The 18912-nt window shown below is 41.2% G+C and overlaps 1 protein-coding gene across 5 annotated transcripts in view; it reads left to right on the top strand.

Moving 5' to 3' along the window:
* The first annotated feature begins 7581 nt into the window (after positions 1-7581).
* The window catches only part of TNRC18 (trinucleotide repeat containing 18), a 672655-nt gene continuing 661324 nt past the window's right edge, over positions 7582-18912 (top strand). For 4 of the 5 annotated variants that reach the window (XM_069733830.1, XM_069733832.1, XM_069733833.1 and 1 more), the window contains exon 1: positions 7596-7852. The gene's annotated coding sequence lies outside the window, so the exon portion shown is untranslated. Of the gene's footprint in view, positions 7853-18912 lie in introns of all 5 variants that reach the window. The other variant, XM_069733831.1, reaches the window with a different exon arrangement.

The following is an 18912-nucleotide window of genomic DNA, read 5'->3' on the forward strand; positions in this document are numbered from 1 at the left end:
GAATATAATATACACCTGTTTATATGGGTTATGTGTTCATTCTCCTATTCTCTACATATATTCCATGTTCATTCCCCACCTATCAGGTCAGGGTATATAATATACACCTGTTTATATGGGTTATGTGTTCATTCTCCTATTCTCTACATATATTCCATGTTCATTCCCCACCTATCAGGTCAGGGAATATAATATACACCTGTTTATATGGGATATGTGTTCATTCCTCTATTATCTACATATATTTCATGTTCATTCCCCACCTATCAGGCTCAGGGAATATAATATACACCTGTATATATGGGATATGTGTTCATTCCTCTATTATCTACATATATTTCATGTTCATTCCCCACCTATCAGGCTCAGGGAATATAATATACACCTGTATATATGGGATATGTGTTCATTCCTCTATTATCTACATATATTTCATGTTCATTCCCCACCTATCAGGCTCAGGGAATATTATATACACCTGTATATATGGGATGTGTTCATTCCTCTATTATCTACATATATTTCATGTTCATTCCCCACCTATCAGGCTCAGGGAATATAATATACACCTGTATATATGGGATATGTGTTCATTCCTCTATTATCTACATATATTTCATGTTCATTCCCCACCTATCAGGCTCAGGGAATATAATATACACCTGTTTATATGGGATATGTGTTCATTCCCCTATTATCTACATATATTCCATGTTCATTCCCCACCTATCAGGCTCAGGGAATATAATATACACCTGTTATATGGATATGTGTTCATTCTCCTATTCTCTACATATATTTCATGTTCATTCCCCACCTATCAGGCTCAGGGAATATAATATACACCTGTTTATATGGGATATGTGTTCATTCTCCTATTCTCTACATATATTCCATGTTCATTCCCCACCTATCAGGCACAGGGAATATAATATACACCGGTTTATATGGGATATGTGTTCATTCCTCTATTATCTACATATTCCATGTTAATTCCTCACCTATCAGGCTCAGGGAATATAATATACACCGGTTTATATGTGATATGTGTTCATTCCCCTATTATCTACATATATTCCATGTTCATTCCCCACCTATCAGGCTCAGGGAATATAATATACACCTGTTTATATGGGATATGTGTTCATTTCCCTATTATCTACATATATTCCATGTTCATTCCCCACCTATCAGGCTCAGGTAATATAATATACACCTGTTTATATGGGATATGTGTTCATTCCCCTATTATCTACATATTCCATGTTAATTCCTCACGTATCAGGCTCAGGGAATATAATACACACCTGTTTATATGGGATATGTGTTCATTCCCCTATTATCTACATATATTCCATGTTCATTCCCCACCTATCAGGCTCAGGTAATATAATATACACCTGTTTATATGGGATATGTGTTCATTTCCCTATTATCTACATATATTCCATGTTCATTCCCCACCTATCAGGCTCAGGGAATATAATATACACCTGTTTATATGGATATGTGTTCATTCCTCTATTATCTACATATATTCCATGTTCATTCCCCACCTATCAGGCTCAGGGAATATAATATACACCTGTTTATATGGGATATGTGTTCATTCCTCTATTATCTACATATATTCCATGTTCATTCCCCACCTATCAGGCTCAGGGAATATAATACACACCTGTTTATATGGGATATGTGTTCATTCTCCTATTCTACATATATTCCATCTTCATTCCCCACCTATCAGGCTCAGGGAATATAATATACACCTGTTTATATGGGATATGTGTTCATTCCCTTATTATCTACATATAGTTCATGTTCATTCCCCACCTATCAGGCTCAGGTAATATAATATACACCTGTTTATATGGGATATGTGTTCATTCCCCTATTGCCTACATATATTTCATGTTCATTCCCCACCTATCAGGCTCAGGGAATATAATATACACCTGTTTATATGGATATGTGTTCATTCCTCTATTATCTACATATATTTCATGTTCATTCCCCACCTATCAGGCACAGGGAATATAATATACACCTGTTTATATGGGATATGTGTTCATTCTCCTATTCTCTACATATATTTCATGTTCATTCCCCACCTATCAGGCACAGGTAATATAGTATACACCTGTTTATATGGATATGTGTTCATTCTCCTATTCTCTATATATTTCATGTTCATTCCCCACCTATCAGGCTCAGGTAATATAATATACACCTGTTTATATGGGATATGTGTTCATTCTATTATCTACATATATTCCATGTTCATTCCCCACCTATCAGGTACAGGTAATATAATATACACCTTTTTATATGGGATATGTGTTCATTCTCCTATTCTCTACATATATTTCATGTTCATTCCCCACCTATCAGGCTCAGGGAATATAATATACACCTGTTTATATGGATATGTGTTCATTCTATTCTCTATATATTTCATGTTCATTCCCCACCTATCAGGCTCAGGGAATATAATATACACCTGTTTATATGGATATGTGTTCATTCTATTCTCTATATATTTCATGTTCATTCCCCACCTATCAGGCACAGGGAATATAATATACACCTGTTTATATGGGTTATGTGTTCATTCTCCTATTCTCTACATATATTTCATGTTCATTCCCCACCTATCAGGCACAGGTAATATAGTATACACCTGTTTATATGGATATGTGTTCATTCTCCTATTCTCTATATATTTCATGTTCATTCCCCACCTATCAGGCTCAGGTAATATAATATACACCTGTTTATATGGGATATGTGTTCATTCTATTATCTACATATATTCCATGTTCATTCCCCACCTATCAGGTACAGGTAATATAATATACACCTCTTTATATGGGATATGTGTTCATTCTCCTATTCTCTACATATATTTCATGTTCATTCCCCACCTATCAGGGTCAGGGAATATAATATACACCTGTTTATATGGATATGTGTTCATTCTATTCTCTATATATTTCATGTTCATTCCCCACCTATCAGGCTCAGGGAATATAATATACACCTGTTTATATGGGTTATGTGTTCATTCTCCTATTCTCTACATATATTCCATGTTCATTCCCCACCTATCAGGCTCAGGGAATATAATATACACCTGTTTATATGGGTTATGTGTTCATTCTCCTATTCTCTACATATATTTCATGTTCATTCCCCACCTATCAGGCCCAGGTAATATAGTATACACCTGTATATATGGGATATGTGTTCATTCCTCTATTATCTACACATATTTCATGTTCATTCCCCACCTATCAGGCTCAGGGAATATAATATACACCTGTTTATATGGGTTATGTGTTCATTCTCCTATTCTCTACATATATTCCATGTTCATTCCCCACCTATCAGGTCAGGGAATATAATATACACCTGTATATATGGGATATGTGTTCATTCCTCTATTATCTACATATATTTCATGTTCATTCCCCACCTATCAGGCTCAGGGAATATAATATACACCTGTATATATGGGATATGTGTTCATTCCTCTATTATCTACATATATTTCATGTTCATTCCCCACCTATCAGGCTCAGGGAATATAATATACACCTGTATATATGGGATATGTGTTCATTCCTCTATTATCTACATATATTTCATGTTCATTCCCCACCTATCAGGCTCAGGGAATATAATATACACCTGTATATATGGGATATGTGTTCATTCCTCTATTATCTACATATATTTCATGTTCATTCCCCACCTATCAGGCTCAGGGAATATAATATACACCTGTTTATACGGGTTATGTGTTCATTCTCCTATTCTCTACATATATTCCATGTTCATTCCCCACCTATCAGGCTCAGGGAATATAATATACACCTGTTTATATGGGTTATGTGTTCATTCTCCTATTCTCTACATATATTCCATGTTCATTCCCCACCTATCAGGCTCAGGGAATATAATATACACCTGTTTATATGGGATATGTGTTCATTCCTCTATTATCTACATATATTTCATGATCATTCCCCACCTATCAGGCACAGGGAATATAATATACACCTGTTTATATGGGATGTGTTCATTCCTCTATTATCTACATATATTTCATGTTCATTCCCCACCTATCAGGCTCAGGGAATATAATATACACCTGTATATATGGGATGTGTTCATTCCTCTATTATCTACATATATTTCATGTTCATTCCCCACCTATCAGGCTCAGGGAATATAATATACACCTGTATATATGGGATATGTGTTCATTCCTCTATTATCTACATATATTTCATGTTCATTCCCCACCTATCAGGCTCAGGGAATATAATATACACCTGTTTATACGGGTTATGTGTTCATTCTCCTATTCTCTACATATATTCCATGTTCATTCCCCACCTATCAGGCTCAGGGAATATAATATACACCTGTTTATATGGATATGTGTTCATTCTCCTATTCTCTACATATATTCCATGTTCATTCCCCACCTATCAGGCTCAGGGAATATAATATACACCTGTTTATATGGGTTATGTGTTCATTCTCCTATTCTCTACATATATTCCATGTTCATTCCCAACCTATCAGGCTCAGGGAATATAATATACACCTGTTTATATGGATATGTGTTCATTCTATTCTCTATATATTTCATGTTCATTCCCCACCTATCAGGCTCAGGGAATATAATATACACCTGTTTATATGGGATATGTGTTCATTCTCCTATTCCCTACATATATCCCATGTTCATTCCCCACCTATCAGGCTCAGGTAATATAATATACACCGGTTTATATGGATATGTGTTCATTCCTCTATTATCTACATATATTTCATGTTCATTCCCCACCTATCAGGCCCAGGTAATATAATATACACCTGTTTATATGGATACCGTATTTTCCGCTTTGTAAGACGCACTTTATTTCCCCCAAATTTGGGGGGGAAATGTGGGTGCGTCTAACAAAGCGGATATACCGCTTACCATTACAGGCTGGGAGGAGGGGGTGTCCGCCGCCGCTACCGCCTGCCGCCGCTGTCGTCCGCCGCCACTGCCGGGGTTGTCCGCTGCTGCCCCGGGTGATGCTGAAGGCTCCGGTGCTGCGGGGGGCTCTGGCGACATATTGTGAAAGACCAGAGCCCCCCGGCAGTTCTTCCATGCGTTCCAGTATGACTAATTCCGGGAAAATGGCCGCCGGAATCTCGGGAGATGAGATTTCAGCGCTGAGATCTCATCTCTCGAGATTCCGGCGGCCATTTTCCCGGAGTTAGTTCCAGTATGACTGACTCCGGGAAAATGGCCGCCGGAATCTCGGGAGATGAGATTTCAGCGCTGAGATCTCATCTCTCGAGATTCCGGCGGCCATTTTCCCGGAATTAGTCATACTGGAACGCATGGAAGAACTGCCGGGGGGCTCTGGTCTTTCACAAAATGTCGCCAGAGCCCCCCGCAGCACCGGAGACAGCCCTACAGCACAGGAGCCCCCTGCAGACCCCTCATCCCAGCCTGCAGCAAAGGAGCCCCCTGCAGACCCCTCATCCCAGCCTGCAGCAAAGGAGCCCCCTGCAGACCCCTCATCCCAGGCTGCAGCACAGGAGCCCCCTGCAGACCCCCTCATCCCAGCCTGCAGCAATGCTCCACTCCTGCCTCCGGCAACGAGCCTGGGACCCTGATCCACCACAACCACAACCCCTGGTAAGTAATAAGACGCATGGATTATAAGACGCCCCACCAATTTATTAAAAAATAGTTTTTTCCTATTTTTCTCCTCAAAATTTGGGGTGCGTCTTATAATCCGGAGCGTCTTACAAAGCGAAAAATACGGTATGTGTTCATTCTCCTATTCCCTACATATATTCCATGTTCATTCCCCACCTATCAGGCTCAGGGAATATAATATACACCTGTTTATATGGGATATGTGTTCATTCCTCTATTATCTACATATATTTCATGTTCATTCACCACCTATCAGGCTCAGGGAATATAATATACACCTGTTTATATGGGATATGTGTTCATTCTCCTATTCCCTACATATATCCCATGTTCATTCCCCACGTATCAGGCTCAGGTAATATAATATACACCTGTTTATATGGATATGTGTTCATTCCTCTATTCTCTACATATATTTCATGATCATTCCCCACCTATCAGGCTCAGGTAATATAGTATACACCTGTATATATGGGATATGTGTTCATTCCCCTATTATCTACATATATTTCATGTTCATTCCCCACCTATCAGGCCCAGGTAATATAATATACACCTGTTTATATGGGATATGTGTTCATTCTCCTATTCCCTACATATATCCCATGTTCATTCCCCACCTATCAGGCTCAGGTAATATAATATACACCTGTTTATATGGATATGTGTTCATTCCTCTATTCTCTACATATATTTCATGATCATTCCCCACCTATCAGGCTCAGGGAATATAATATACACCTGTTTATATGGGATATGTGTTCATTCCTCTATTATCTACATATATTTCATGTTCATTCCCCACCTATCAGGCACAGGGAATATAGTATACACCTGTTTATATAGGGCATGTGTTCATTCCTCTATTCTCTACATATATTCCATCTTCATTCCCCACCTATCAGGCTCAGGTAATATGATATACACCTGTTTATATAGGGCATGTGTTCATTCCTCTATTCTCTACATATATTCCATCTTCATTCCCCACCTATCAGGCTCAGGGAATATAGTATACACCTGTTTATATGGGATATGTGTTCATTCCTCTATTATCTACATATATTTCATGTTCATTTCCCACCTATCAGGCTCAGGTAATATAATATACACCTGTTTATATGGGATATGTGTTCATTCCTCTATTATCTACATATATTTCATGTTCATTCCCCACCTATCAGGCTCAGGGAATATAATATACACCTGTTTATATAGATATGTGTTCATTCCTCTATTCCCTACATATATTTCATGTTCATTCCCCACCTATCAGGCTCAGGGAATATAATATACACCTGTTTATATGGGATATGTGTTGATTTCCTATTTGTCTACATATAATTCATATAAAGTTCATATCCAAGATGTATATGAAATCTATAACACCTCTCCATCTCTTTGGACCTATAAGTTATGTTCATTCTTTTTATTCCTTTTTCTTCATTCTTGTTAGTACGTCCCCAGTCTCCATTGTTTTCTGAGCACTTTTTCAAGCTTTTATTTTCTCAGCTGACCTCTAAAAATACTTGGCAGAAAACACCGCAGTGTGAACATACCCACAGTGTAAAAGATTAAGAATGTGCATTAGTTATTTCCTCCCGATGTCATCTTTGCGCAGTTAGTAAAATCCAGGCCGAGTAATGGAAAGAACGGCATTTTAACTCCAAGGATTGTCCGTCCCGGGGAAGCCTGGAAACCCCCAGAAATTCTCACCACTAGATTCAACCATTCAGTCATTTTCGGGGATCCTTGAAACTGAAGCAGCTCCTACTCCACATTGCCTTCATGTAAATGGCTGCCAGCCAAAGTGTTTACACAATGGTGATCGACGGCGGCTCTGACCAATCAGCGGAAGCCTTTGGCTGTGGGCGGGGCTGTGTATCGGGGGCTGGGTGCTGCACACAATGCTTGCTTCATTCTGCTCTGTCTCGTCAGGGCTTTGGGTGTAGGTGTGTAGAATGCGGCCTCACCAGCCTCCTGCATTGGCGCACACACCGCGGACTGTACGTGACAATGTGATGAGCGGCCGTCAGTGCGCATTATACGGAGGCGGGCGCGGTGTCAGCCGGTAGATTGGAATGGCCGCTTTGTAAAGAGAGAACCCGCAGGACTCCTCTGAAGGTAAACGTGCGGCGGTCTCCCGTGCTGCGGCGGTCTCCCGTGCTGTGTCGGTGAGGGCACATGGCCGTGTGCTGGAGCTTCTGAGGAGCCATTTTCCCCGTCCTCCTCCCATGCAGTGTTTCCTGGTGTCTTCTGTGGAAGCTTCCCGCAGGCAGCTTGTGCTGGGCCGGGTCTTGTCCTGCATCCCCAATCACTCCTGCCCGTCTCTTGGGGGTTTTCACGTCCGAATGACGTATTTAGTGGTGGGACCTCGCTCACCTTCAGGATGCGCAGGGTGGGCGAAGTTGTCTTGTGAGTCACTTGAACTGTGGCAGGGGAGAGCTGAACATGTCAACAATTGATCTGCTGGCCCATACTGCTTCCACTACAGCTGCAAAAGGGGCCGTGGGGGATGGGGCAGGGGAGCAGTGAATGTGGGGCAGGGGGAGGCAACATTTCTAATGTGAAAAATGTCCGCTTTAGCGTTCAGTTCTTATTTTACATTTGGTTAATATGTGGAAGTGATGTCCAGTATATAGTCAGTACACCTGGTGAGGAATGTGCTGTCTATAGACCTACAATGTACGGAGAGAGCTGTAATGTATGGCTAGATGTATAATGTACACAGAGATCTAGATGGCTAGGTATATAATGTACGCAGAGATCTAGATGGCTAGGTATATAATGTACACAGAGATCTAGATGGCTAGGTATATAATGTACAGCTAGATGTATAATGTACGCCGAGATCTAGATGGCTAGGTATATAAAGTACGCAGAGATCTAGATGGCTAGGTATATAATGTACAGCTAGATGTATAATGTACGCCGAGATCTAGATGGCTAGGTATATAATGTACGCAGAGATCTAGATGGCTAGGTATATAATGTACAGCTAGATGTATAATGTACGCCGAGATCTAGATGGCTAGGTATATAATGTACGCAGAGATCTAGATGGCTAGGTATATAATGTACAGCTAGATGTATAATGCACGCAGAGATCTAGATGTATAATGTATGGCTAGATCTAGATGGCTAGGTATATAATGTACGGCTAGATGTATAATGTACGCAGAGATCTAGATGGCTAGGTATAAAATGTACGCAGAGATCTTGATGGCTAGGTATGTAATGTACGGCTAGATGTATAATGTACGCAGAGATCTAGATGGCTAGGTATATAATGTACAGCTAGATGTATAATGTACGCAGAGATCTAGATGGCTAGGTATAAAATGTACAGCTAGATGTATAATGTACGCAGAGATCTAGATGGCTAGGTATAAAATGTACGCAGAGATCTTGATGGCTAGGTATGTAATGTACGGCTAGATGTATAATGCACGCAGAGATCTAGATGGCTAGGTATATATTGTACGCCTAGATGTATAATGTACGCAGAGATCTAGATGGCTAGGTATATAATGTACAGCTAGATGTATAATGTACGCAGAGATCTAGATGGCTAGTTATAAAATGTACGCAGAGATCTTGATGGCTAGGTATGTAATGTACGGCTAGATGTATAATGCACGCAGAGATCTAGATGGCTAGGTATATATTGTACGCCTAGATGTATAATGTACGCAGAGCTCTAGATGGCTAGGTATATAATGTACGCCTAGATGTATAATGCACGCAGAGATCTAGATGGCTAGATGTATAATGCATGGCTAGATCTAGATGGCTAGGTATATAATGTACGACTAGATGTATAATGTACGCAGAGATCTAGATGGCTAGGTATAAAATGTACACAGAGATCTAGATGGCTAGGTATATAATGTACGCCTAGATGTATAATGTACGCAGAGATCTAGATGGCTAGATGTATAATGTACACCTATATGTATAATGTACGCAGAGATCTAGATGGCTAGGTATATAATGTACGCAGAGATCTAGATGGCTCGGTATATAATGTACGCCTAGATGTATAATGTACGCAGAGATCTAGATGGCTAGATGTATAATGTACGACTAGATATATAATGTACACAGAGATCTAGATGGCTAGATGAATAATGTACGCCTAGATGTATAATGTACGCAGAGATCTAGATGGCTAGGTATATAATGTACGCCTAGATGTATAATGTACGCAGAGATCTAGATGGCTAGATGTATAATGTACGCCTAGATGTATAATGTACGCAGAGATCTAGATGGCTAGGTATATAATGTACGCAGAGATCTTGATGGCTAGGTATATATTGTACGCCTAGATGTATAATGCACGCAGAGATCTAGATGGCTAGGTATATAATGTACGGCTAGATGTATAATGCACACAGAGATCTAGATGGCTAGGTATATAATGTACGCAGAGATCTAGATGGCTAGGTTTATAATGTATGCCTAGATGTATAATGTACGCAGAGATCTAGATGGCTCGGTATATATTGTACGCCTAGATGTATAATGCACACAGAGATCTAGATGGCTAGATGTATAATGTATGGCTAGATCTAGATGGCTAGGTATATAATGTACGACTAGATGTATAATGTACGCAGAGATCTAGATGGCTAGGTATAAAATGTACGCAGAGATCTAGATGGCTAGATGTATAATGTACGCAGAGATCTAGATGGCTAGATGTATAATGTACACCTATATGTATAATGTACGCAGAGATCTAGATGGCTAGGTATATAATGTACGCAGAGATCTAGATGGCTCGGTATATAATGTACGCCTAGATGTATAATGTACGCAGAGATCTAGATGGCTAGATGTATAATGTACGACTAGATATATAATGTACGCAGAGATCTAGATGGCTAGATGTATAATGTACGCCTAGATGTATAATGTACGCAGAGATCTAGATGGCTAGGTATATAATGTACGCAGAGATCTAGATGGCTCGGTATATAATGTACGCCTAGATGTATAATGTACGCAGAGATCTAGATGGCTAGATGTATAATGTACGACTAGATATAAAATGTACGCAGAGATCTAGATGGCTAGATGTATAATGTACGCAGAGATCTAGATGGCTAGATGTATAATGTACACCTATATGTATAATGTACGCAGAGATCTAGATGGCTAGGTATATAATGTACGCAGAGATCTAGATGGCTCGGTATATAATGTACGCCTAGATGTATAATGTACGCAGAGATCTAGATGGCTAGATGTATAATGTACGACTAGATATATAATGTACGCAGAGATCTAGATGGCTAGATGTATAATGTACGCCTAGATGTATAATGTACGCAGAGATCTAGATGGCTAGGTATATAATGTACGCAGAGATCTAGATGGCTCGGTATATAATGTACGCCTAGATGTATAATGTACGCAGAGATCTAGATGGCTAGATGTATAATGTACGACTAGATATATAATGTACGCAGAGATCTAGATGGCTAGATGTATAATGTACGCCTAGATGTATAATGTACGCAGAGATCTAGATGGCTAGGTATATAATGTACGCCTAGATGTATAATGTACGCAGAGATCTAGATGGCTAGATGTATAATGTACGCCTAGATGTATAATGTACGCAGAGATCTAGATGGCTAGATGTATAATGTACGCCTAGATGTATAATGTACGCAGAGATCTAGATGGCTAGGTATATAATGTACGCCTAGATGTATAATGTACGCAGAGATCTAGATGGCTAGGTATATAATGTACGCCTAGATGTATAATGTACGCAGAGATCTAGATGGCTAGATGTATAATGTACGCCTAGATGTATAATGTACGCAGAGATCTAGATGGCTAGATGTATAATGTACGCCTAGATGTATAATGTACGCAGAGATCTAGATGGCTAGATGTATAATGTACGCCTAGATGTATAATGTACGCAGAGATCTAGATGGCTAGATGTATAATGTACGCCTAGATGTATAATGTACGCAGAGATCTAGATGGCTAGATGTATAATGTACGCCTAGATGTATAATGTACGCAGAGATCTAGATGGCTAGGTATATAATGTACGCAGAGATCTAGATGGCTCGGTATATAATGTACGGCAGTGGTCCCCAACTCTTCTGACCTAGAGAGCCACATTCCGCTCTGAGAGGGCGTCGCGAGCCACATATTGCTCCCTCACAGTAGTGGCAACCAGCGCCCCCATTATGGGTAGAATGATATCTAAAGCAGGGGTGTCAAACTGCATTCCTCGAGGGCTGCAAACAGGTCATGTTTTCAGGATTTCCTTGTACTGCACAGGTGATAATTTAATCACCTACACACATAATGATTGCAGCACCTTGTGCAAAGCTAAGGAAATCTTGAAAACACACATGGTTTGCGGCCCTCGAATAATGCAGTTTGACACCCCTGATCTAAAGCTTTTCCACAGAAATCACCCCGAAGGATTATAACAAGATCCATCAGTTTCCACAATACTCCCAAATAGTATTCTCCCACCCAGCACTCTCAACATACTGTCACATTTAGTTTCAGGCACCTTCTCTGACAGGTGGTATCATCCTGTCTCCAGCGTCCCATACTTAAATTATCTCTAAAACCCTTAAAACCAGTATATGTGCATCAGATCAGCCCTTCTGTTCAGGGCTACACACAAAATTCACCATTTTTAGATTTTCTCCTCATATCTGTTTGCTAGAACTGGAGCTAATGCACCAAGCTGGCAGACAGTCGCGAGCCACAATTCATGGGACCGCGAGCCACATGGGTCATTCCATATCAAGTGATCCAAATATGAATATTTTTTTTACCTGACGTCTTTAGTTTTTTTTTATTTTTTGTTTTTATGAAGTACAACTTTAGTTAATTACAAATTAAAAGTTTAGAATTTTTTTCTTCATCAGTTAATTTTTTACAGATTTTTAAAGTTTTGAAAGTGCGGATTTTGGCCTGGTATGGCTTTACATTTTTTATCATATCTCGGGCTAGAATTAAGTTAAAGAGGTGGGAGAGGCGTCATTGTTCTCAGAACGGTACCAGCTTTCATTTGATATGTCACAAGACTAGGTTTCTTGATATTTTGTTTTGGAGAAATCATTCAAAATTTTGATGCGCAATTGTGAAAAAAAAGTATGTTTTAAAATTGTGAAAACATGCATGTGTGTTACTTGTGTTCTTGTTTATATTTGTACAGGGATTCAACTTGGGACCTGTCAAATTTGTATTTTTTTTCTAAGCCTTGAATCATCTGTTATGTTTGTGTGAGTTTCTTCCCTTTTTCTTTTCAAATTACAACTTATTGAATTCAACATTTATATGTAACAATAAAGAAACACAAAAAACAAATACCGAAGTGTCACAATAAATACATCTTAGTCATCATAACACAACTTGCTCAGCATTTTCAACCTGAATTCATTGAACAAGCCAAAAGAAAAAAGGTGATCATATCCTCAAGTGTGATTTTCCAAATACAGTCTCATCCTAATTTTATGTTAAAAACAAGATGAAAAGAACCAATATTTTTACCACCCATTTATACATGTAACAATTTTTTTTCTATTGTAGCACTAAACATGTCATTTATGAAGTGTTTAACCCCTTCCCGACCTTTGACGCATACGCTGCGTCATGAAAGTCGGTGCCATTCCGACCCATGACGCAGCATATGCGTCATGGAAAGATCGCGTCCCTGCAGGCCGGGTGAAAGGGTTAACTCCCATTTCACCCGATCTGCAGGGACAGGGGGAGTGGTAGTTTAGCCCAGGGGGGGGGTGGCTTCACCCCCTCGTGGCTAAGATCGCTCTGATTGGCTGTTGAAAGTGAAACTGCCAATCAGAGCGATTTGTAATATTTCACCTAAAAAAACTGGTGAAATATTACAATCCAGCCACGGCCGATGCTGCAATATCATCGGCCATGGCTGGACACACTAATGTGCACCCACCCCACCCCTCCGATCGCCCCCCAGCCCCCCGATCTGTGGTCCGCTCCCCTCCGTCCTGTGCTCCGCTCCCCTGTCCTCCTGTCCGCTTCCCCCGTGCACCAATCACACCCCCCGCGCTCCAATCAAACCCCCCCGCACTCCGATCCCCCCCCGCACACAGCGACCCCCCCCCGTGCTCCGATCCACCCCCCCCGCACAGCGATCCCTCACCCCGTGCTCCAATCCTCCCCCGTGCTCCAATCCTCCCTCCGTGTTCCGATCCACCCCCCCCATTCTCCGATCCACCCCCCCGTGCTCCGACTCCCCCCCCCCCCCCCCTTTATACTTACCTAGCCGCCCGAGGTCCGTCCGTCTTCTTTCCTGGGCGCCGCCATCTTCCAAAATGGCGGGCGCATGTGCAGTGCGCCCGCCGAATCTGCCGACCGGCAGATTCGTTCCAGAGTGAATTTTGATCACTGAGATAGATTATATCTCAGTGATCAAAATAAAAAAAATAGTAAATGACCACCCCCCCCCCCCCTTTGTCACCCCCATAGATAGGGACAATAAAAAAAATAGTGAAAAAAAAAAAATTCTTTAAGGTTGGGGTAAGAACTAGGGGTAGGGGTAGGGTTAGGGGTAGGAATGTGCACACATATTCTGGTCCTATGCGGATTTTTCCGCAGCGGATTTGAAAAATCCACAGTGCTAAACCGCTGCCGATTTATTGTGGATTTACAGCGGTTTTTCTGCGCGTTTCACTGCGGTTTTACAATTGCGATTTTCTATTGGAGCAGTTGTAAAACCGCTGCGGAATCCGCAGGAAGAAGTGACATGCTGCGGAATGTAAACCGCTGCGTTTCCGTGCAGTTTTTCCGCAGCATGTGTACAGCGATTTTTGGTTCCCATAGGTTCACATTGAACTGTAAACTCATGGGAAACTGCTGCGGATCCGCAGCGTTTTCCGCAGCGTGTGCACATACCTTTAGAATTAGGCTATGTGCACACGGTGCGGATTTGGCTGAGGATCCGCAGCAGTGTTCCATCAGGTTTACAGTACCATGTAAACATATGGAAAACCAAATCCGCTCTGCCCATGGTGCGGAAAATACCGCGCGGGAACGCTGCGTTGTATTTTCCGCAGCATGTCAATTCTTTGTGCGGATTCCGCAGCGTTTTACACCTGTTCCTCAATAGGAATCCACAGGTGAAATCCGCACAAAAAACACTGGAAATCCACGGTAAATCCACAGGTAAAACGCAGTGCCTTTTACCCGCGGATTTTTCAAAAATGGTGCTGAAAAATCTCATACGAATCCGCAACGTTGGCACATAGCCTTAGGGTTAGGGTTGGAATTAGGGTTGTGGTTAGGGTTAGGGGTGTGTTGGGGTTAGGGTTGTGGTTAGGGGTGTGTTGGGGTTAGGGTTGTGATTAGGGTTACGGCTACAGTTGGAATAAGGGTTAGGGGTGTGTTGGAGGTAGAATTGAGGGGTTTCCACTGTTTAGGCACTTCACGGGGTCTCCAAACGCAACATGGCTGGAATCAATGGTGGCGCCAATCTTGTATTCAAAAATTCAAATGGTGCTCCCTCACTTCCGAACCCCGACGTGTGCCCAAACAGTGGTTTACCCCCACATATGGGGTACCAGCATACTCAGGACAAACTGCGCAACAATTACTGGGGTCCAATTTCTCCTGTTACCCTTGAGAAAATAAAAAATTGCTTGCTAAAACATCATTTTTGAGGAAAGAAAAATGATTTTTTATTTTCACGGCTCTGCGTTGTAAACGTCTGTGAAGCACTTGGGGGTTCAAAGTGCTCACCACATATCTAGATAAGTTCCTTGGGGGGTCTAGTTTCCCAAATGGGGTCACTTGTGGGGGGTTTCTACTGTTTAGGCACACCAGGGGCTCTGCAAACGCAACATGACGCCCGCAGACCATTCCATCAAAGTCTGCATTTCAAAACGTCACTACTTCACTTCCGAGCCCCAGCATGTGCCTAAACAGTGGTTTACCCCCACATATGGGGTATCAGCGTACTCAGGAGAAACTGGACAACAAATTTTGGGGTCAAATTTCTCCTGTTACCCTTGGGAAAATAAAAAATTGCGGGCTAAAATTCATTTTTGAGAAAATAATTTTTTTTTTTTTATTTTCATGGCTCTGCGTTATAAACTTCTGTGAAGCACTTGAGGGTTCAAAGTGCTCACTACACATCTAGATTAGTTCCTTTGGGGGTCTAGTTTCCAAAATGGGGTAATTTATGGGGGATCTCCAATGTTTAGGCACACAGGGGCTCTCCAAACGCGACATGGTGTCCGCTAATGATTGGAGATAATTTTCCATTTAAAAAGCCAAATGGCGTGCCTTCCCTTCTGAGCCCTGCCGTGCGCCCAAACAGTGGTTTACCCCCACATATGGGGTATCTGCATACTCAGGACAAACTGGACAACAACATTTGTGGTCCAATTTCTCCTATTACCATTGGCAAAATAGGAAATTCCAGGCTAAAAAATCATTTTTGAGAAAAGAAAAATTATTTTTTATTTACATGGCTCTGCGTTATAAACTTCTGTGAAGCACCTGGGGGTTTAAAGTGCTCAGTATGCATCTAGATAAGTTCCTTGGGGGGGTCTAGTTTCCAAAATGGGGTCACTTGTGGGGGAGCTCCAATGCATAGGCACACAGGGTCTCTCCAAACGCGACATGGTGTCCGCTAACGATGGAGATAATTTTTCATTCAAAAAGTCAAATGGCGCTCCTTCCCTTCCGAGCCTTACCATGTGCCCAAACAGTGGTTTACCCCCACATGTGAGATATCGGTGTGCTCAGGAGAAATTGCCAAACAAATTTTAGGATCCATTTTATCCTGTTGTCCATGTGAAAATGAAAAAATTGAGGCTAAAAGAATTTTTTTGTGAAAAAAAAAAAGTACTTTTTCATTTTTACGGATCAATTTGTGAAGCACCTGGGGGTTTAAAGGGCTCACTATGCATCTAGATAAGTTCCTTGGGGCGTCTAGTTTCCAAAATGGGGTCACTTGTGGGGGAGCTCCAATTTTTAGGCACACGGGGGCTCTCCAAATGTGACATGGTGTCCGCTAAAGAGTGCAGCCAATTTTTCATTCAAAAAGGTCAAATGGCGCTCCTTCCCTTCCAAGCCCTGCCGTGCGCCCAAACAGTGGTTTACCCCCACATATGAGGTATCAGCGTACTCAGGACAAATTGGACAACAACTTTCGTGGTTCAGTTTCTCCTTTTACCATTGGGAAAATAAAAAAATTGTTGCTGAAAAATCATTTTTGTGACTAAAAAGTTAAATGTTCATTTTTTCCTTCCATGTTGCTTCTGCTGCTGTGAAGCACCTGAAGGGTTAATAAACTTCTTGAATGTGGTTTTGTGCACCTTGAGGGGTGCAGTTTTTAGAATGGTGTCACTTTAGGGTATTTTGAGCCATACAGACCCCTCAAACTGACTTCAAATGTGAGGTGGTCCCTAAAAAAAATGGTTTTGTAAATTTCGTTGTAAAAATGAGAAATCGCTGGTCAAATTTTAACCCTTATAACTTCCTAGCAAAAAAAAATTTTGTTTCCAAAATTGTGCTGATGTAAAGTAGACGTGTGGGAAATGTTATTTATTAACTATTTTGTGTCACATAACTCTCTGGTTTAACAGAATAAAAATTCAAAATGTGAAAATTGCGAAATTTTCAAAATTTTCGCCAAATTTCCGTTTTTATCACAAATAAACACAGAATTTATTGACCTAAATTTACCACTAACATGAAGCCCAATATGTCACGAAAAAACCATCTCAGAACCGCTAGGATCCATTGAAGCGTTCCTGAGTTATTACCTCATGAAGGGACACTGGTCAGAATTGCAAAAAACAGCAAGGTCTTTAAGGTCAAAATAGGCTGGGTCATGAAGGGGTTAAGAGGAATAGTACAGTAGTTACTAGCATTGGGCGTGCGCTAGCGATGTACCGTCATTTGAGTGACGGACCTCGAACGCTGCTTGCATCTGCGCTAGCGGGATCGGCAAACGCGATCCCTTTTGGGACATTGCATTAGCACAGTCCGTAGCGCTATGCGCTAAGCGGACTGCCCTACTAACGCAATGTGAACCTAGCCTTATGCATGCAGAGATCTAGATGGCTAGATGTATAATGTATGGCTAGATCTAGATGGCTAGGTTTGTAATGTACGGCTAGATGTATAATGTACGCAGAGATCTAGATGGCTAGGTATATAATGTACGCAGAGATCTAGATGGCTAGGTATATAATGTATGGCTAGATGTATAATGTACGCAGAGATCTAGATGGCTAGGTATATACAGTTGTGGACAAAAGTATTGACACCCCTGCAATTCTGTCAGATAATACTCAGTTTCTTCCTGAAAATGATTGCAATCACAAATTATTTGGTATTATTATCTTCATTTAATTTGTCTTAAATGAAAAAACACAAAAGAGAATGAAGCAAAAAGCAAAACATTGATCATTTCACACAAAACTCCAAAAATGGGCCAGACAAAAGTATTGGCACCCTCAGCCTAATACTTGGTTGCACAACCTTTAGCCAAAATAACTGCGACCAACCGCTTCCGGTGACAATCAGTGAGCTTGTTACAATACTCTGCTGGAATTTTAGACCATTCTTCTTTGGCAAACTGCTCCAGGTCCCTGATATTTGAAGGGTGCCTTCTCCAAGCTGCCATTTTTAGATCTCTCCACAGGTGTTCTATGGGATTCAGGTCTGGACTCATTGCTGGCCACCTTAGAAGTCTCCAGTGCTTTCTCTCAAACCATTTTCTAGTGCTTTGTGAAGTGTGTTTTGGGTCATTGTCCTGCTGGAAGACCCATGACCTCTGAGGGAGACCCAGCTTTCTCACACTGGGCCCTACATTATGCTGCAAAATTTGTTGGTAGTCTTCAGACTTCATAATGCCATGCACACGGTCAAGCAGTCCAGTGCCAGAGGCAGCAAAGCAACCCCAAAACATCAGGGAACCGCCGCCATGTTTGACTGTAGGGACCGTGTTCTTTTCTTTGAATGCCTCTTTTTTTCTCCTGTAAACTCTATGTTGATGCCTTTGCCCAAAAAGCTCTACTATTGTCTCATCTGACCAGAGAACATTCTTCCAAAACGTTTTAGGCTTTTTCAGGTAAGTTTTGGCAAACTCCAGCCTGGCTTTTTTATGTCTCGGGGTAAGAAGTGGGGTCTTCCTGGGTCTCCTA

Source organism: Ranitomeya imitator, chromosome 7 (assembly GCF_032444005.1).
Source record: "Ranitomeya imitator isolate aRanImi1 chromosome 7, aRanImi1.pri, whole genome shotgun sequence".
NCBI classification, from domain to species: domain Eukaryota; kingdom Metazoa; phylum Chordata; class Amphibia; order Anura; family Dendrobatidae; genus Ranitomeya; species Ranitomeya imitator.